The sequence below is a fragment of the Melospiza melodia genome, chromosome 6, assembly GCF_035770615.1.
Source record: "Melospiza melodia melodia isolate bMelMel2 chromosome 6, bMelMel2.pri, whole genome shotgun sequence".
NCBI classification, from domain to species: domain Eukaryota; kingdom Metazoa; phylum Chordata; class Aves; order Passeriformes; family Passerellidae; genus Melospiza; species Melospiza melodia.
Window position 1 is genome coordinate 59,384,006 of NC_086199.1, and position 19,031 is coordinate 59,403,036.

The 19,031-nt window shown below is 38.0% G+C and overlaps 1 protein-coding gene and 1 long non-coding RNA gene across 15 annotated transcripts in view; one reads left to right on the plus strand and one right to left on the minus strand.

Moving 5' to 3' along the window:
* SOX6 (SRY-box transcription factor 6) overlaps positions 1-19,031 on the minus strand; it is a 369,646-nt gene that overhangs the window by 99,562 nt on the left and 251,053 nt on the right. The gene's annotated exons all lie outside the window — the stretch shown is intronic.
* Positions 7,352-19,031, plus strand: part of LOC134419406 (uncharacterized) — a 36,109-nt gene continuing 24,429 nt past the window's right edge. The window contains exon 1 of the long non-coding RNA XR_010028036.1: positions 7,352-7,468. This is a non-coding gene — a long non-coding RNA (uncharacterized LOC134419406). The remainder of the gene's footprint in view (positions 7,469-19,031) is intronic.

A 19,031-nucleotide genomic window follows, 5' to 3' on the forward strand; every position in this document is an offset into this window, starting at 1 on the left:
CATTAAACTTGGTCAGATTGGAGTTGATCCCCATGTGCCCAGAACAGGCATTCAGCTCTGATAAAATGCTGCTGGCTTTGCTGCTGGTGTTTCTATACATTGGCTTTACAGGAGCACAGCAAAGGAAAACCACACGTTTTGTCTGATAGAAGCAATCGTACAGGAAGAAATTCAATGCAATACAACTTGCAAAAAATTTGCAGTAGTTCCTAAATTACATCTAATGAAATGGAGCCAAAATCATAAAAAATATACCCCACATAAAGCATTTACATGGAGCTGCAAAGGTACAAGACTCCAACATAGTCTCACAAGACGCAGCAGAGATCAGAGTGCTGTGGTTTGAGTGAAGGTGCAAACATACCCACAGCAACATTTCACTCCATTGTGTCACAAAGATAATTTGAAACATATCATAACCAAATCCTACAATGCATTCCCGTAGATTTTGATCCAGTCAGCTCTATAGATTTTGTTTAAACTCTCAAATAAAAGCACTTCTGCAAGTGTGGGGAATTACCATTTCAAGTTCTGGCTATCTGCTATTCTTCCTACTCTGAATTCAGGAGTAGGTCTTCAGTCTATATAAATCAGCATAACTTTGACTATAGGTTACATTTAGCCTGTAAGTTTGTATTTAAAATTAAGACACTTAAACAGATTGAAAAAAGCTCATACTGAAAGGCCACCATTCCCTCCCACGGGTCTTCCCTCTGGAACATATGAAATACTATTCCTACATAAGTGTTGGTTTCACACAGAATTATTATATACATAGGTGTCCATTTTCAGCACAGGTCAACTGAAAAGCACAAATAAGCATTGAAAAGGAAGAGAATGTGAAAGTATCACTGGTCACAGAACTATTAAATACATAAAAAGAATGCAAAAAAAAAAAATCCAGTTAACTCCTTAATTTTTGACAATTTCTATTCCTGACAGTTTTATTATGAAGATGATGTGTTTGACTTTACTGAGAGTGGGAGAAATTGGGAGGAGGGGTTGATCGGTGTACTTCATAAAATCGGCTACATGCCCAGAAATTTTAATTGCTGAGATGTTCCTCAGGTCTTTCTGAAAACCAAGACGGGAGCAGATGCCCAAGAAACACTCTGACTCTGTCTCTTCCCATTCGTAAAAATAGCACATTGTTGGATCGGCACTTTCCCCTTTTGTCTCCTCTGTGCTAAGTCGTTGATGATGCCATTTTTTGCCATCTGCCCCAGAGCTTCATTAAAGATACATGAATGGACTAACTGGGCTGCTATCTTGTGAGGAACAGGTGCTATTGTTTGTCCCCAAAGACTTGCACTAAAGATCTCACTCAGAATACTTGAGAAAGAGCATCTGCAGCAGTCAGTCAGAGAGTAACTTGGCAGAGCCCATGCTATGGGCTAATATGCAAACAGAGACACTCAGGGGGACTCATTTTCTCTTTCATGAAGTTTTTTTTTTGAGGGTGTTTTTTGGGTGGTTTTCTGGGTTTGGTTGTTTTTTGTTTTTTGGAGTTTTTTTTAAAGGGTAGTAAATTTTTGATTTTGAACAATTCTGCCAGTCTGTATTTTTAGCTGAATGTACAAACCCTGGAGGAGACTGGAATATATTCTCTCCAATATTCAGTTCTGCTGCCACAAGTACATTCGACTCTAGCATAAAGCTACCTCATGAAATTAATCTTTATTTCTATACAACAAGCTCAGGTTTAACTGTGTTAAACACAAAAATCTGCCAGGATTAGGGAACATTTTAAAGATAGTGTACCATTCCTTTAATATCCCATCACAAGTCTGACGGCCCTTGGGAACTGATTACAGCACTTCCTTGCCTGAGATCTAAGTCAGGAAGCAACTTTAGAGCAAATCAGCCCTGATTAGTTCAAGAAGCAACTTCCAATTTGATTCTCCCTGAAATAATAAAAGCTGGTGGCCTGTTTGATAAACTGGGCAAATCTACACTGCTTTGTCCCACAGTTCTGTGAGTGATAATCTCAGAAGTTGGCTGAACAATCCTCCTTGTTAAAAAGACATTGATAGTTAGTGTTCTGCATGGAAAATGTAAGGCAGAGTGATATGTTATACAAAAATAATGCTTTGAATTAAAATGATCTGCCTCTTTTGGATAAGGAGCACAGCACATTTAGTAAGATTGAAGAGGAGGAAGAGTTTTATCTTTAAAACTCAAAGCTGCCTCTACAACAACTAACATTGCAAGTAGAGAAGTAAAGGCATTCAGAGAAAAGGGTGGCAGCACTGCAAGCAAAGAAGCAGCTCACACATTTCTGCTTAGCTGTGAGGATCACAGGTTTCAAGAGCAGAAGTAATCCCACCCTATAATGGCAGATGAATTCCTCTTCCTTTAGAAGATCAAACTTCGCAAGCTGCCTCTCTCTGTACAATCTACTTCAGTAAAGAGCAAAAGTGCCATCTTTTTGCTAGAGAGCAAACACAATCTTTATATTTTTTTATCTCTTCTGTAAAGCTTTTTTTTTCTATTTTATTATACCCAGCACTAGTATAAAGCAGTTTGAATGGCTAAATATGCTCTAATTGCCTACAATAACCCAGCCTTATTATTTAAAATCATTGCCACCCCCTTCTTCAACCAATTAGATCGCTGGACCCTGTTCTCAAACTGTAAAAATCCTGAGATTTGCTTTGAATCTAACAGACTATTCCAGCACAAGTTAGCTGAGAAACCAATCTTTGAATTTACTGAATTGACATTTTTTCTATAGTAATGAACAGAACCTTTTGTTCATGTGATGTTGCAGCCACTGTGAGAACTTGTTGACAGGGAGGTTTAGACTTCTCATCGTTTAAATTTTAATTTCTACCTAAAGCTTCTTAAATTCTTGAGTAATTGGTACACCCAGACTACAACCTTAACCTAAGCTCTCACAGAGGTTTGAATTTCCATAGTCAAAAAGTGTCAGAAATTTTCTAGTATCTCATTTAGAAACTACAGTGTAACAGATTTCCAGGTAATGGCAGTATATCAAGTAAGGATGAGCATTTTCAGACTGCTCAAAATGTTCATATGATAGAACATAGTGGCCATAACTGATAGCTCAACAGGTTATATTTTAGGTTGATTCATTTTAAAATAAGTCTTAATGGCATTGAAAGAAGTGTTTGTGCTCCCAGAACTATTAGTGCAAGATTTTAAATATCCTGTATATGATATGTATTTACCTCAGCTGCATTTTAAATAGTCTCTACGCAATACACGGCACTGCTACTTTTATATCACTGTCAGATTTTTTATTCATTTCAATAACCAGTGTTGGGCTTTGTTGTTTTTTGGAAGAGAAGAAATATTAGAAGTTTTGGTAATTTAAGTTTCATTTTGGGGGGTGCTGCAGGAACACAAACATGTTGCATAATGAAGTAGGTACTTCTTTTATGAAAACTTAATAAGTGAAAGTCAGAGGGACTGTGTAAATGTTAAAAGCAGCTACATGCTAAGATTTCTGCAGGTTTGAGTTTAAATCTGCTCCCCAACTCTGCCAATATTGTAATGAACTCATGCCGTCGCTGACCCTTTTCATGGTCCCAGAAATAATCTGTTTAGAAAAAGTGCAGAGGAATCATACAATAAAAAAAATATTTTTTGGAAATGTCTTTGGCTGCAGTTGAATGGTGTGACTGTTAATTTGTGCTGCTCTGGTGAAGCCAAGGGACCACAAGGCTGGGTTAGCTGTCCAGTTCAGTTATGAAGGACCTGGCTACTTTGTGTGCAAGTGTGGCTGAGCCTTTTGCTCTCAGAAGTGTAACTGATAAACTCCCCAGGCTCATTTGGCTAAATGGCCATCAATGCCCAACATCCCCTGATGCAAAGGTAATAAGCGAGGGTGGACCCAAACACTCAAGTGAGACATCTCCTCTAGGGAACAATCCCAGGGAAGCACCTGTGATTTGGCAGGAGGAGGAAAAAGAAGCTCCAGAAGACCCAAAGTGACCCCCCCAGTCACTCTGTCATAGCTGGGACACTGAAAATCATGTCAATCCCACATTGAGAATTATTCAGAGACTTCTTTCTGCTCCTGCTAGCAATACAGAACCACTGGAGATCTATCTGTATAGGGGGGTGTATATTATGTTCTAATTTATCTGCCATCTAATTATCTACAGTCTAATTGAAAAATGTTTCCTCTCAGTGAAAGTACATGAGCCACAAAGAAAATGTCTGCCAATAGGATCCCAGGGGAAGTGTTGGCAAATAAACTGTAAAAATGATACCATAGACTTGCAAAGTGAGAACATTTCAGACTGGAAATACTATGGAAAAAATATGTGGCCCACTATTGAATTTGTAAAGGGATTGTAACTGCTATTTTCCTTCTTTTCCCCTATCATTTTTTCCATTTGTCCAATGCATCAGCATGATTTGGAGATTTAAGTCTACTGCAGTGGCCACAACATTAATGTGAAAATTGCAACCATGATCATACAGCAAAACAGAGCATCCTTATTTTTTAATGTTTTTTTCTCACCACTTTGAAACTTGAAATTAAATAATCTTAAATTCCATCTACTTGGGAAATCAAGAAGGAAGCTACAGAAAAATCCTGACAACATTGCTGAAAACGGAACAGTTTCAAACACTAGATATCATTTCATTTCTATTAGCTTCTCGTTATGTTGCCATGTTTTTATCTAGCTCCTTAACTATCTGGAAATACAGAATTCAACTTAGGATGATCTCATGGAGTTAGGAGTATGATAAATGGTAATTAAATCTATTTAAATTGTCTGTATTTTAAGAAACTCTCACTAGGAGGGATGGAGAACATCTCTGCTATAGAGAAATAAATAAAACATGTTATGCAAAAGTGAATTTATGGTTCATTTGGAATTAGAGATCTACCACCTTTTCAATCCATACAAATGCATAATCTTGTCAATTAAATATTATTGTTAAGGTCTAGTAGTATGTTAAAATCACTTTAAAGTGCAACTAAGGAAAATTCATGTGTGTTTATTACTCCTTAAGGGTCTATTAGTGGGTATTTTATTCAGATTTGTGTTGTAAAATCTGCATAAACTCAGCATATTGTTATCCCCATGTGTGCATTTGTTTGGTTAAAGCATAACAGCAAATCTCTATTACTGCAACTTCTGGAAAAGTCAAGAGAACTAAAACAGTCCTAATTTTAATCAGATACAAACAGTTATCTCTACAGAAGTGAAGAGTTGACTATTATGCAAATTGTCACAGTTAGTGGTCACCAAGCCATCACAGAAGACTGAGCAAGTCAATTATTTCAGATATTTCCAAAGACTAGTGAAGATGTATGTTTCTCATTTGCACCTTGTCTTATTCACGCCAAAATAAGAAAAATATTGCAGCCTAATGATACTTGTTGATATTTTTATACAGGAAAGCTCCATTACTTCAGTTCAAATCTAAATATAAATTATGTTAGAAATCCCTTATTAGCTATGTTTTAATGGTGATATCAAAATATGCAAGATTTTTGGAGTACACTGACATTTTCTGTTGGTGGAAATGTTTAGAGCAGAAGAGGCTTTAAAATTTGTGTATGATATTGCTACTTTCCAGCAGAGTTTCTCCCCACACATCTTTTCAAAAAAGAATTCTTCTTTTTGAATCATCACTAGTTATTAACATGAAACTAATTCCCTCAATGTATGGCATAAAAAAAGTCATGTCAGACCACAAAACTGATGGTTACTAAAGGAATTACTGTCGTTCACTTTAAAGAGAATGTCCAGCAGAAGTAGGAAAACAAACAAAAAAAAATCTTTCAATGACTCTGATAAAAAGTCCTTTTGCACTGTAGAGGTAAAAAAAAGTGCAACAAAACAGAACATATTTAAACAAATACAGAATATATTGGACTACATACGGACTATGACACACTTTACAAGTATTAATTAATTCAAGCTCAAAGACTCATTCAGAAGAGGGTGTTACAGCCACAGTTTACACAGGAGGACCCTCAAAGAGGCCTGGGTTTCTTTTCCAGTGGCAGAAATGGTGATGCGTGGCGGATAGGAACCCATTCCCTTGTAATCTGCTGCTTGCAAACCTTTCCATCTCACCCCACAGCTGTACCAAGAGCCACCCGAGGTGCAGAGCTAGGGCTGAGGAGGAACATGGAAAAGCAGGAGGCAATTTTGAGCTTGTCCATGCCAGCACTGCACAGTTTAGCCCTCCAACACTTCCATAATAGCAGGATACAAGGGTGGAGGTGAGGCACAGGTGCAAAAAGGGGACACTTTTCCCATTCCACCCAGTCCTCTGGTTAATTCCTACTGGTATTTATAATAAAGAAGAATAAATTCAAAGAGAAGGAGAGGCAAGTGTTGCTATTTTTCCTCAAGCCTAAATGCATAATATTCAAGAGACTAGGTCAAAGGAGTTACTCACATCCAGGGAGAATATTCCTGCTCCTGTATATTTTTTGAAAGCTATTTAATGCAGAATAGTAACCTAGATAACTTCCAGAAATCATATGATGTTTATGGAGTGTTTAGATCGAAACACAAAGGGTTATCAAAGGCAATTATGTGGAGAACTAGCTTAATGCAGCAAACTCCTGTGTCTAGAGATCAAAGTCAAATCAGAATACTGATTGCATGCAAAAATGAATTTGTTCCATCTCTTCCTAGGATTCCTCAGATTTTGGCATGATCTGACCGTCTTTACTCAGAAAAGGATCCAAGGAGCTGGCGTGTTTACACAGTATGACTGAGGTGATTGCCACCGCTGGTACATGGTAATTATTGCAAATCTGGGAGCAAGCACCGGAGTTTGTAAACTTCCAGTGACATCCATACAGCCTGCGAGCTTCCTACACAAACTGTCTCACTCCAGTGCATTTTATGGAGTAAAATGCTTCTACAGCATTTACAGTTAATCTACAAAGCATTGCGAAAGAACAGAATCATTAGAAAGGTAAAACAAACCAGGAAATCTTTACAATTTCTGGGTATTTCTCATCCAACTTTAGGTATTAAAACCCCAGCAACATCCATGGCTCGGATACAAAACCACACTGCCGCGCTGCCTTTTCTGCAGAAGAGGATCCAGGCGCTCCAGCAGGAACGCCAACCTTGCATTTTCTGCCTTTCCCCGATTTGTCACAACCCCCAAGGGGCGCTTTGGGCCGGCGGGCACGGAGCAGGTCCGGCGGCAGCGGGGCCGGAGCCCGGGCAGGCCGCAGCCGGGCCCGGTGTCGGTGCCGCCGCAGCCGGGCCGGGCCGGGCCGGGCCGGAGCCAGCGCAGCCGGGCCGGTGTCGGTGTTGGTGCCGCCGCAGCCGGGCCGGTGTCGGTGCCGGAGCCGCCGGAGCGCTCGGCACAGCCGCGGCTCCTCCGCCCGCCGGGACGGGGCCGAGAGCGCGGGCTGCGAGCCCCGTAACAATGGCCCTTTGTCCAGCTGTGGCCGCTTCCCCCTCCGCAGCCAGGCCTTATCTGCTCAGGAAATGCCTGCTTTAACTGACAGGTAGGAGATTAAATCTACAGCTGCCGAAACACAATCTCCGCTCTGTTAGATAGGCTTTCATTGAAACGCGCTACAAACACATAATTTGTTTATGTTGTACCAGCAATCTTTGACAAAGCAGACTGTCTAGCTGAGACAAATGTGGTTAAACCCATTTATTGTATTATTTCTGCTACACAGAACAAGCTCTTAAAACGTAGAAACTACACAAGGCACAAAGCTCTAGCTGTCTCAAGAAATCAAGAATAGATGACTTCTTGTTACACTAACCCCCTTTACACAGCATAGCATGTGCCCTCCTGGAAAACATCCACTGTGATTTCTTTCTTTCTTTTTTTTTTTTTTTTTTTTTTTTCACTCTCCCCTCCACACCAACCCCCTCGCCCCTCCTTTTTTCTTTTTTTTTTTTTTCCCTTTTAAAGGGGATGGTTCAATGATGTTTATGTTTCCAGGTTTTAAAGTTTCTTTTGTTTTCTCTAGCATCAATAGCTATAAAACAACTAAGTCAAAGGATGCCTTTAGTTTTAAGAAACAAGGGGATATTTTTGAGAGAGTACTTCTCAAAGAAAGAATCATTTTCCAGACACACTGTCTGGTCTTCCTGACTTAATGCATGCTCAAACCAAAGTTTTGCCTGACTAATGAATGCCGGACTGACACCCCCCACCCCTTCTCTCTCTGTTTTTTAATCATCAATCACCTATTTCTCAAAACATTACTTCATTTTTGTTACACCTTCTGCCTTATTTTAAAATAATATTGCTGGCTGTTTATTTCAAATGAAAGGCTTGGGGAACTGATGAATTAAGTGTTTATAAATCTGAGTTTTCAGATTGAAAACAACCTTTTCCATAATGCAAAGGCTTTATAAGTAAAACCTGTCCTTTAGCCTGAGTTTCTTCTGGCCATATATTACTCCCAGTAAACTCTGCTACAAGAACTAAATGAGTGCTATATACTGAATATGAGAAGGGCAATGTTTGAGGAGGAGAGCCTCAGAAATTTACTCCAGTAGAGCAGGACTCCCAAGAACACTGTGGCCCATAGCATTCTTGTCTCTCTGTATTTAATACTCCATTCTCTGCTGATCTGCATGTGCACCTCCAGTTAATGTTACTGGGAGTTGTGTGCACACACAGATGTGCTCAGCACTGGCATGTTCAAACATCCCTTCACTCTAGTGAAATTTAATAAATGAGCTTCCCCAGTGTTATTAATACAGATGCTTAATAAGGAAGATCATGTAAACCACCGAATTGTTGCTCTAATGGTTAATCATAATTAAAAGGAAAAGAAATAGGAAGAGTAGTCAACATCTTAGTGTTTGATCGTTCACATTACTTCTATAACCCTCCTGCCTCTCCTGGGGCATTCTCTTCTATATACCCTTTTGCAGCATGTTGGTTTCCATATTATTTTATTTAACCTTAATCACAGCATTCATCTCTGGCTTTGAGAGGAAGCTGTAACAGAGCTACCCTACGAGCTGCCACTCAGAGCATTCAGTTTGGCATAAAATTAAAAAAGTATGCAATAAACTGGCTGAATCCATAGGGAATCCCTCAAACAGCATGGATAATGAGGGGAATCCATAACAGACATAAACAAACCCAGAAAGATGTCTGGGGCCAACATCATTATGTAAGATATATGCCCAAGATGTATGGGCATACGTTTGAATGTTCAAACTAAGCCTGTATTAGATTGATTGAATCTCAGCATGGGGTTCAGTTAATAAACAAACCTTGCCTTCAGAAAATATTTGGAGCTGAAATCATGTATTATAGCCAGGCACCTACTACATGTGGCACTAAGATGCCCTCCTACCTTAAAGCTTTGTTAAAACAGGATGGTAAAGGAAATTAGAAATCCATACTATCAGAGGAACAGATACAATTTTCAGGTTAAGTGGCACCACTCTAAGGCAGTTGTTATCCACAGACTGTATTTCAGTCTATGCACCAGGGGCATATGAATAGAATTCACATTAAAAATTAGAGACCGTTTTGAATCTTTGGGCTTTGATTCACACTTCCCATGTTTTTTAAACATGTTACTCATATTCTCATAAAGGATACAACAATAATGCTAGCAAATCTTTCTGGTAATTATTAATTTCACTGTAGAATAGCTTTTTTGCTATGCTTGGCTTGTTAAAAAAATGCATTTTGCTCACCTCAGGGTACACCATTAGCTTGCATATTTGCTCTTTTCCTTTTTTTGCAGGTTTTGTTTAAATATTCTTCTTAAACCTGTATATTAATCACTGCTCAGAGGGTGAAAGAATTTGCAGGAGCAGCTGAAGTGCTACTTTTTTCACAAAGTAGGAACTAGTTAGTGCTGACACTTTTGATTCATTGTAAGATGAATGAAAGAGATAAAGAAAAAAAATTAGGAGTGAGGATGAGGGCTAACTTGGTGGTAGAGAGTCCAACAGATCAGTCTAACTTAATAAAATCTTGCCAAGTTGTGAGCTGCAATGTCATGTCCTAGTGACAGCCACATCAGAAAGTTACCCCTGTCATAATTTTGGTCATTGGGTCGGGTGATCAGGAAGAAGGAGAAAGATTTCTACAAAAATGCCCTTCCAAACAGGCTTCCAAAATCTGAGCAGAAGACAAAAAGCTTCTTTCAATAGCTCAGTTCCAGTTCTTACATCTGTGTTTACCTGTAAGCTACAATGCTCCGTTTTGAAGCACAGTATTTTGGTGTTCCTACACAGGAAACAACTGCAAAATATTTCAGAGTGTGTACCTGTAGCACCCTAGTTCTCCAGCACCAGGTCCACATGTCAACAATGTTTAAGTACACAGATGATGACTTTAGGGAAATTTGTTTTCTCCTAAAAAGTGGATGGTGGAAGTTTGTGGGTAGTACTTGCCATGATAAAGTCACACATCTTAACAAGAAGCAGCTTTCCTATTAGAACTTTTTTCGATAAAAGTTAATATCAATTTCTCTACATTTATAAATTTATAAGTGTGCAGCTATGTTTATGTATTTCATGTTATAAATATAAAAGCATATTCTACATAAACACTGATACATATAGAATAGACAGATCTGTACGTATATCTATAACACATTTCTATACATAGATTTTTTACAAATAATCTTAACTATGCATGCATTAAAAAAAATAAAATATATATATATATATATATATATATATATATATATATATGTATGTGTGTAGAACATGCTTTCCTCTTGTTTCCCAAATCCCTGACTCAGAATTTCTCTGTTCTTAGATCCATCCATTTACACAATTCCCCTGCTGTACTCCTGGATAGTCTCCATTTGAATTACTTCCTGGGACACATAAAACCTGTGTTTCTGCAATGCTTCTTCTGGCCAGACCACCTTTATCAGGAGTTGTACTTTGAGCATGATACATTTAACAGGTTTGCTGCTGAGTGAAGAAGTCTGCAAGGCAGCTGGGCTAATCGTGGTTACTTGAGTAACAAATATAAAATGTTTTTTAAATCATTCTATCACTCACATCTATTACTGCTGGATTTCTCTCTGTCTCTTCTATTTATCAAATAATTTTTTCTCCTTCCCTTATTCTCTTCATTCCTCACCTTTATTCTCTTTACAAAACTCTTAGCATTAACTCTCACTTTGTCTCTTGGGGTGTAGGTTTTCCTGTATGCAAGGTAGCTATCCAGCAGTAAATTCTCCTTTTTAGGTAACTGATAGCAAGAAAGTGATGCCCAAAAGTTGTCAGTAAAATTCCATTACAAGGAAGGAGACCATAGTGAAGTACATTCGGCTTTCTTGTCTTTAGGGGGTCATTGTCACAAATTCAGGAAAAACTTAGACATAAAAGCAGCATCACATCAAGGAAATGAGGACACCTACAAACATCTGGTTTTTAAGATAGACACATGCAGCTGAAACAAATTAAAATTGTGATTTTCTAAAAGCCTCCTACTGCACTCAAGTGTCTTCAGAGTAAACAATTCTCTTACCCAAACTCCCTGTTTTGTTAGTCCATGATTTTCTCCACAATGTTTTCAGGTAAATAAGACTATTCAGCATGCAATTTTTTATTTCAGTTTAGGTACCCCTTTGAAAATACTTTTTAGGTTGTTGGGGCTTGGATTTTTTTTCCTTTTCTCATTATAAATTAAACTCCATAAGTGGTGCAGAAGATAGTACAAGAAAATAGGATACCAGTAAAGAGTTTCTGAGGTGTGAGGGCAAATGGGCTGAACAGGATTAATGTGAGATGCCCAGACCACCTAATCCATGTGCTTATTTTTGACCACACTGGTATTGCATTTTTAAGGGACATGAAGAGGAGAGGTGTAATAATGCATTTTAAGAAAAACAGAGGAAGAGGTTTCGCTTACTGTTGGTCAGTGATACATGGAAATTATTTAATGCTTAGACCCAGAAATGCCCATCCATGCTTTTTAGAATAGATCAGATGTCTCTGTGATATTACTGCTGTCTCTTTATTTTGCAGCTGAACAGGGCAATAGAGCAGCACCAGCTGCACTTTCACCCCTACCTGCATCCCTGGTATTGCTGCCCCACAGGTGCCTGCTGCAGTGGGACTGTCCTGCCTGCAGCTGTGTTACAAACAGCAGTACAAACCCAGCTCATCTCAGCATTCATATTGTACTTTCTCAGAGTACATCTCCATTCTCCCTCCTGGAAGCCTGGACCATGTTCAAATCTCTCTTTCGTTTTCCATGCTCACTGTCTGACTGGCGTTTGCTGTTACTACTCACTGCTATAACCTCTGTGCTATGCATAATAAAAATCTTTCCCATCTGAGTTGTCTGCCATGGTTACTGGAAATCTGCTGTATGTAGCATTCCCAAGAGCAGGAAAGGAAGGTACCTTAACTGCAATTGGATAAATATCACCTTTTCTTTAAAAGGAACGTTTACCCTCACTGAAACCACATCTAATGGTGGCTGCTAAGCTACCCCCACATCTGCAATAGGATTCCTGTTAATTTGCATTTTACTTATTCTGGTGTTGACATAAGAATTGGAGTATATGCTTCTTTTCATTTTTCATCCTTTGCATTAAGAAAAAAAAAAAAAAGATCATTTCCCTAATATTTCACAAAACTTCACCACAAAATAAAGCTAGGGTAAAAACTCTCTGATCCCTGCCTCCTTATGATGCTTTTTAACTGAGTTTGCATGTTAATTTATTGCATGCTTTGTTTGTAAATGTGCTTCTGAAATAAATGAAGCATTTACAAATATGATTAATCTACAGATTCAGAAGCACGCAATAAAGAAACAAATTGCTGAGTGCCCTTGTCCTTTTACACAGAAGCTAAAACACAACTTTCAAATGTCTAAGACTGCCTAGCTCTATTTTTTCTTTCAATAAAGTTGTTTAAAATGGATGTTTTCAGCAACCAAATTTTTACTAAGTTCCTGGTTCCAGTTTCATTTATACTAGTGTAAGTCAGAAGCAACTGCAACATATGCTGTACACCAACACCAGTGTAAACACTGTGTAGATGAGGTCAAAATAAGGCTGTTATTGTATGACTTTTAAAGTGCTCATGTAGATTAATATTCTCACCCCTTAACAGCTTTAGACACATCAGCATGAACACAGAAATGCAACAAGTTGAAAATTCAAAGTACATTTACTAGTGTATTTTATGCCACTCACATTTTCAGTCAGACCACCCAGAGCAAAGAAAAGAAAAAGCCACAACAAAAAAAGCCCTCTGCATTGTTTGCAATAATATGGAAGGAAATTGAGTGTATATTCTCTTCTTCCTGTATTTTCCAGCTAGATTAAGCTGTTGTCTTCACAATTGCCTCCCAGCTGCTGTGACTTGTGAAAACAACAGACCCTGCTCTGTTGTCTGCAGAAAGCCTGGATTGTTATGAGTAACTTTATTGCAGGCACATGAGTGTGTTAAGACTTTAAAACACGCTCAAATGTCATGTGCACACCCAGTGACGGGCAAGAATAATTATGAAAAAACAAGAATTCTATGTCTACGAAACAGTGTCAGACAAAATGGGCCATTCATTGTGTTCCTTTGGGAATGCTTGGACTCTCCAGCCAGAAAACAAAAAAGGCACTTTTTTCCTGCCGTAGGCTGAATACTTAGCTTTGCCATCTGAGCCCTAAGAAAACATGGGCCCCCTCTCTAACTACTGGCTGGCCCGCACACAGTAAAAAGTATTAATGTCCCCCTTTTTTCCAGCAGTTCCCTCTGTGTAGGCTGCAGCCAATGTAAAGTCAATGCAAAGACAAAACAGTTTGCCTAACATTAGTAAAAAAAACATAACTCTTGTGCAGTCTGAAAATCCCTCTGACACACAGAGGTTTTATTCTGAAGCATATCCCCTCTATCCTTGTGGGCGAGTTACCGTAGCTACTGTTAATGCTTTTAGCAGGTAATAACTGCTGCCTGCTGCTCCCCTTCGAGCTTCCCAGAAATCTGGGGGTGAATCAGGCTGTGCACAATTGTTAAAGGTTATTATCTAATTGCCCCATTTGCTACTGTCCGTTTTCACAGTTGGTGTCTTCCCAAACAGAATCTGTCTGTCCCTGAAAGGATTCTTACAAATGGAAACGTAACATGGCTTAGCTCAGCATCTGATCATTTTGATACCAGTTTTTTTTCCTCACAGGTGGACTAACTCCAGTCTCATCTTAAAAGTGACAAATTACAAGAAAATGAAACACTTTTTTTCATACTTCTAATAATATTTTCTGTGTCAGACACCATTTGTCTAATGTACATTTTTAAGCTAAGAAATCACATTTGTCCCTATTTTTTGATCCAGCATCTATTCAGCATATTCAGCTAAATGTTTGTACCTCTTTAAATGAGGTGACCATACCAATTCAGTATTAAACTGGAGCAATGTTTCACAGAAATAGAAATGACACACAGTAACTTGGAAAATCCTTGTGTGCTACCCATAAAAAGACAAGAATTATTTCTTATGAATTTGGCCCGGTGTCTGAATATGGATTTGCAGGTTATTATTTAAGACATTTTACCTTGCCGTGCTCAAAGCAGGCCAGGAAATGAGAAAACAATGGAATTGTAATTCTGAAGGGCTCTAGTGCATCTATCTGTATGTTCATAAGGACTGACAGAAGGAAAAAGGAAGGGCAAACTGTAACTCCCACAATTTTCTGGGTTGTTATTTTCTTCACTAAACCCTCTTACTCTACTTAGATAACATAAGTAGATTACGTCTACAGTATTAAATGGGTTTTGAAAGGATATAGTGCTTTAACATTAAATTCTTCCCTTCTTCAGGGCATGAACTGTCCTTCCTTATTTGTACACTGTATAAGCAGCACCTACCAGAATATGACAGTGATCCTGACTGGGGTCTCAACCAACTGTGCAAATATTAGTACTTGTAATATTATAATAGGAGGCCATTATGGTTAATATTGTGTCATGCCAAGATATCCCAGGGGGACACATCAAAGATGAATGTGCACAGGTAAATTGTCTTGTCCTTTTCTAGAATCTAAAAGAGAAAGGTTTCAGACCCCTTCTTGTCACTTCTAATATGAAAGTACAGGCTTAGCCTCAAACATGTACTTAAATCAGAAACATACAGTACTATGAAATGAACCATCAGGCCATCCATGAATTTGTTTTAACAATCCAACAACATCACCATTTCTCATTCATCCACTTAGCTTAATTTTCCTACCATCACTTTCATTGCTGAGGTTGTCTCTATTAAGCCATTTTTTGTGCATCATTAACTTTTAACCAGGCATCGATAGCTTTATTGTTTAAATTGCGTATGACTTTATTTAACGTCAGCATTTCTTCTGGCTCCTGACATGAAGTCACATTTTATAACTAATTAAATTGATCCCTGGGAAGCAGAAGCCACTAAACGGAATTATTCGTACCCAAGTGTCAATATATTAAATCAAAGGGCTAATGAGTTGGGTCACTGCTTCTTTTATCTGAAAGCTGCTGCAGAATAGAATTCATACCAACCTCTACCTTCTGCTTTAACAATCAATTTTATTTAAACCAAAGGTAACTAATTAATAAATTTTGGTATAACTGTAAATAATACATTTAAGCCTGTTTTTACCACTTGTGAACATGTTAAGGTCACTCTTCTAGGCAGAAAAAATGCTTTGTTGATATAAACTGTCTAAAAGCATATCTTTTGAACTCCCCATGTGTAAGGAACATTACTTCTAGGTCAGAGGAAGCTTCCAAATTGACTTAAAAGGTGTTTTGTAAGTAAACAGTTTTGAGAACTTTTCAGTTTTCAGCCATTTCTATTATAGGCGTAAATCAAGATGAAAATTTGCCTCTTGGAACTGACAATACTGCCTAACGAAAGTCATTAAGAAATGACTAAATTTGTCATGTCAGCTTTTCCTATAGCTCTTGCAGCTGCTGAGTAATATTTTGGATGCTTTCACTATTTACATCTGGACACTACTTTTAAAATTCATCACCTAATAATTCATACCACTCACAGATTTAGTCATAGTTCAGCTTTCTTTGACAAAAGGCTTGTAGATGGTTCAAGAGAGCTATCTTTACTGAAGTTGTCTTCAACTAATCTGTTTATGTCCAGACTGTTTAAAAAGACATTGTGAAAATCTCCCATGCCTCAAAACCACATTTCAGTGTCTATTTGTTTTGCCTGAGAACCAATCAACTTCTCTTATTTTATAACCTTTGGAGAGCTCACCTGTAGGGAAGCAGCAAGTGCACTTTTACACTAACTAATGTTTATAGCTTGAAGTATTAGGCTTGAAGTTAAAGAGCATTAAAAAAAAAAAATCAAACAAAACCAGGTTGGATGCCATCGCCATATTTGTTTGAGTGGGGAGCAAAGATAGGTGAAAATGCACCTTCCTTTAGCAGCCTAAACAACTAAACTTTTGATACAGCTTGCCATATGCAAGGAGATCAGAAATTGGGGCGAAATAAGACTTTCAGTCATTCATTCATCCTCTACCCCACAGCAAACAGGACCCTGGAAGGAATGTGGCTGAGGCACCACCAGCTCCCCTAATCTACATCTATGGCTGCACCCCCCACACAAAACAAACAAAGAAATTATAAACTGGTTTCAAAGAAATATCTGAGCAACCATTGAAAGCAAGGCTGGGATTGTTCACTTGAAACTAATGGTTATTTTAACACATAATGGTGAATTAAAAATAGGATGGCAGCAACGTCCTCCTAAAGCTCAGTTTGTTGTTTCACCACTAAGATCAAATGCAACACAAGGAACACCACAGATCTTTTTTAAAAAATGCATGTTCTTGTACCCACACATCATTTGCTTTCTCAAACAGTAAATTAGGGGTTTTCGGCCGGCACAGTGGTTGCCTTATAAAACAACTTTAAATAGTCACTTTTATCCATTTATAAATGGATATACTTTGGAGGGTCAAGTATGTGCTGTTGTTTCACACCACAAATGTTTCCTTTCGTTTCCAATGGTTAAATGTCATGAGAGCGCTTGACCCCACTACAGAGCATCATTCAGCATCTGGGGGAAACCACAAATATGGCTGTACCTGTGGCTGGCATGAGATCATTTAAAAATAAAAGATCATTTCAAGAGTGGATTCTGTAATAGTGAGACATTTGCACCTACAAATATTTATTAAATATGGACTGCTTTAATATATATATTCTGTAGTCTTTATGCTTCTCCAGTGTAAGAGGTTTTTTCATCAAACATTTGGAGCTATAGCAACTCTGTATCATAGTTAGATTAATGGGCTACCATGAATGGTCATTGAACATACATAAAATTTTCTTTTTTTTTTTTCCCCACTTAGGTGGCTCAGGAAAAAAATTTTTTTCGATAAAACTGGGCAAGTTCTACACAAGTATTTCATGTCTTTGGTAGAAATAAAGAGTAATGCCTTTAAAGAAAGACTGAAAACACAATGGTGCTACAACTCGGTCAGCCACAGTTTCTGTGCAAAGCACAGAGGGAGTTTCATGTAAAGAATGTTTCAGAATTGGGTTACAGACTCATGTTGTTGCTGGAATTCGCAGAAAACAAATTGCAGGCATGATGCTGGAGATGCACTGGAAATAAGTCTTTAAGACAGCCAAATTTGTTGCTAGTACTCCAAAAATCAAGTTGTAACTGCTGCACCAGCAGCATTTAAAAATGGAACAACAGTGTTGAAAGAAAAAGAAAAGTTTTATTCAGGAAAGGTTCAAATTCTCATCAGTTACAATGGCAACAACTGCTGGCAAAACATGTGGGTAATGGAGGAGAAGAAGGAGAAGTAAGCATTGTTTTCCCAAAGCAAAATGGTTCACTGCTCATCACCCAGTTAATGTTGTTCAAGCAATACTGTAGTTAAATCACAGAGAAATCTGTTTCTTCAACTAAGCTACCTAGCAAAGATCCTGATGATATATTTGAGGTTCAGTTCTGCCCATGAGAAAACAAAACACGTGAACAATGTAAAATCTACCACTAAATACTTAGTAGTGGCCAAATAGAATTGCTGGGAAACTTATCTGTCATCACATTCAAAAATTGGTTTAGCTTATGGGTTTGGAGAGTTCTGCAAAACATAAGAAAGAATGGCCCTTACTAGGGATATTCCCAAATTCTTTTACACGCTGTCTTTCATCAATTATTGTAAAATGATCTAATTAATTTATTTAAACTCTGGACAGCTTTATTTTATTTTTAGAAATTAGCAACCTGGAACACGCAATGAAGAAAAAAATTTAATTTCTTATGGTTTAAAACAAAATCATTCCTTTTTATCTAGTGTCTTCAGTTTCTGGAGAAAAAAAATGGGTAAATACTAGTGCCAAATAACTTACATTATGGGTGTCGGTATTAGAAAAAGTTATTCAGGATTCATAAGGGAGTTGGAGATACACACATAAAATCCAGTTACCACACCACCAGTTGGGTTTTGGGGAGAAAAGTGGGAAGGGAGGGTTTGCAGATGTTAAACGCAAGCACAGACATTAATAACCATTAAAATGGAAAAAGAATTGCTCACTAACATGCTAATGCCAATACTTTAAAAGAATTTTTCCCCTAGTTTTTGCCAGTGATTTCACTGTTGTGCCATTGCTGTTACTATACTGCAGTGGAAAGTGATTTGTTGATATCCCCTTAGGTCATTCCAAGCTGTATGGAGCCTACAGCAATTAGCTGCTCATGTTTCTGTCAGTTTTCTGGTACTAGACCTTCCTTTTCATGAGATTTTTTTTTTCTCCCTGTTCATTTATATTAGATGTTTGTGGTTCTCTTGCTCTGAGCTATACAGATAACAATTAAGCTGAAACACTCAAGAACATTATCCTGTTCTTTGTGCTCTACAGTTAGCACAACAATTTCAGAAGGCATCTAATAGTCTGCATGAAGAAAGGCAGAGAAAATGTGGTAAGAAACATGAACTATTTATGTACATTTTTATGGTTTATCTTGGCAAATTTTTGCTTAGGATTTTCTCTAAATGTGAGCTCTTGGATGCCTACATATACAGACACAACTAGCCCACATGCAAATTTCCAAACTGATGCTACATTCAAAATTGTTGAAGCAAAAGGACAGACTATCTT